The sequence below is a fragment of the Gossypium hirsutum genome, chromosome A12 (assembly GCF_007990345.1).
Source record: "Gossypium hirsutum isolate 1008001.06 chromosome A12, Gossypium_hirsutum_v2.1, whole genome shotgun sequence".
Classification (NCBI taxonomy): Eukaryota; Viridiplantae; Streptophyta; class Magnoliopsida; order Malvales; family Malvaceae; genus Gossypium; species Gossypium hirsutum.
This window is the reverse complement of record NC_053435.1, coordinates 74,606,588-74,609,430: the sequence shown is the minus strand read 5'-3', so window position 1 is coordinate 74,609,430 and position 2,843 is coordinate 74,606,588.

Sequence of the window (2,843 nt, the reverse complement as noted above, 5' to 3'; positions counted from 1 at the left end):
AAGCAGTGCTAAATGCAGCTTGGTACCCAGAGCTTCTTGCAATTTCTTCCAAAATTGTGAGGTGAATCTCGGATCTCTATCCGACACGATAGAAACAGGTACCCCGTGTAATCTCACAATTTGATAAACGTACAATTCAGCTAGTTTATCCAATGAAAAATCCGTACGTACGGGGATGAAATGAGCCGACTTAGTCAGTCTATCAACAACAACCCATATAGCATCCTTCTTACTTGCTGACAAGGGTAGTTCGGACACAAAGTCCATTGTGACTCGATCCCATTTCCACTCGGGTATCATGATCGGCTGGAGTAATCCTGAAGGCACTTGATGTTCCGCTTTCACTTGTTGACATATTAAACATCTCGAAACAAAGTCAGAGATGTCCAGTTTCATACCATGTCACCAAAATTGACGTTTCAAATCGTTGTACATTTTCGTACTCCCCGGGTGAATTGACATTCGGCTACAATGGGCTTCGTTCAGAATCATCGAAATGAGTTCCGAATTCCTTGGAACACACAAACGATTTCTGAACCTCACACAATCATCATCATCAATTTGAAACTCCGATTCCTCGTTCGGAAAACACTTAGCCCGTTTTGCAACCAATTCATCATCGACTTTCTGAGCTTCACGAATTTGGTGAGTCAATAATGGTTTAGCTTTTAATTCAGCTACTAACACATTGTCTGGTAGAACAGACAAATGCACGTTCATCGCTCGTAAAGCAAACAATGACTTCCGGCTTAAGGCGTCCGCAACCACGTTAGCCTTTCCCGGGTGGTAATCAATGACAAGCTCATAATCTTTCAACAACTCAAGCCAACGTCTTTGTCGCAGATTCAAGTCTCGTTGAGTCATCAAATATTTGAGACTTTTGTGATCCGAAAATACATGGCACTTCTCACCAAACAGATAATGTCGCCATATTTTTAAAGCAAACACGATGGCAGCTAGTTCGAGATCATGGGTCGGATAATTCCTCTCGTGTGGCTTCAATTGTCTAGACGCATAGGCCACGACTCAACCTTCTTGCATCAATACGCAACCCAACCCAAGTAGGGATGCGTCACTATAAATGACAAACTCTTTACCTGATTCGGGTTGCACCAAAATTGGAGCTTCAGTCAAATGAGTTTTCAGTTGGTCGAAACTTTTCTGACATTTCTCCGTCCACTCGAACTTAACATCCTTTTGAAGTAGCTTCGTCATTGGTGTGGCTATCATTGAGAAACCTTTCACAAATCGTCAGTAATAACCGGCGAGCCCCAAAAAGCTCCGAACTTCAGTAATATTTCTCGGAGGTTTCCAGTCAAGTATGGCTGAAATTTTGTTCGGGTCAACTCGAATACCCGACGCGGATACCACATGACCCAAGAAGCTAACTTCTCTTAACCAAAACTCACACTTACTGAACTTAGCATATAACTGCTTATCCCGCAAAATTTGCAGCACTAGCCTCAGATGCTCAGCAGGTTCGGTCTCATCTCTTGAATAGACCAAAATGTCATCAATGAATGCAACTACGAACCGATCCAAATACGGTCTGAAGATCCGATTCATCAAATCCATAAATACTGCAGGGGCATTAGTGAGCCCAAACGGCATCACTAAGAATTCGTAGTGACCATATCTCGTTCTGAAGGCAGTTTTAGGAATATCTGAATCTCGAATTCGCAACTGATAATAGCCCGATCTCAAATCTATTTTTGAGAACACTGAGGCTCCCTTCAGTTGGTCGAACAAATCATCGATGCGCGACAACGGATATTTGTTCTTTATCGTCACTTTATTCAGCTGACGATAGTCAATGCACAACCTCATGGTTCCGTCCTTCTTTTTCACGAACAATACTGGTGCACCCCAAGGTGAGAAACTTGGTCAAGCGAAACCTCTATCCGTCAGTTCTTGCAACTGAGCTTTAACTCCTTTAACTCGGTTGGTGCCATACGATACGGAGCTATCGAAATCGGCGTAGTCCCAGGTACAAGCTCAATACCAAACTCTACCTCCCGAACAGGTGGTAAACCCGGTAATTCTTCTGGAAAAACATCCGGGTATTCACAAACCACCGGCACAGATTTGGGTTTCTTTTCTAATTCTTTGTCATCAAGTACATACGCAAGGTATGCTTCGCACCCTTTTCTTACATATTTCTGTGCCAACATTGCTGATATTACAGCTGGCATCCCCTCCAAGTCCGCAGACTCAATTCGGACTACTTCGTTATTTGCGCACCTCAAATCAATAGTCTTGCTCTTGCAATTCACAATCACATCATGCGCGGTCAACCAATCCAAACCAAGGATAACATCAAATTCATCAAACGGCAAAAGCATCAAGTCCGCCGGAAAACAGGAACCTCAAATTTCCAGGGGACATTTCTTACACACTTTGTCGACAAGCACGTAATGACCCAAGGGATTTGACACCCGAATTACGAACTCAGTAGACTCAATAGGTAAAGTCTTACTGGATGCTAAGGTTTCACATATGTAAGAATGAGTAGAACCGGGGTCAATCAAAGCAATTACATTAGTATCAAAGAGAGTGAATGTACCGGTAATAACATCAGGCGAAGAAGCATCCTCGCGGGCACGTATAGCATAAGCTCTAGCAGGCGCACGAGCTTCGGATCTGGTTATATCATCTCTAGATCCTCTCTGACCACCACTAGCATTGCCCGTATTTCCAGATGGTCTACCTCGAGCAGTGGTAGCACCCGGTTTCCCACTCTGATTTTCATTCTGTTCAAACAACCTCGGGCAATCTTTAATGAAGTGGTCAACTGATCCGCACTTGTAACAGGAGCGGTCAGGGAATCTACAACTCCCCGAATG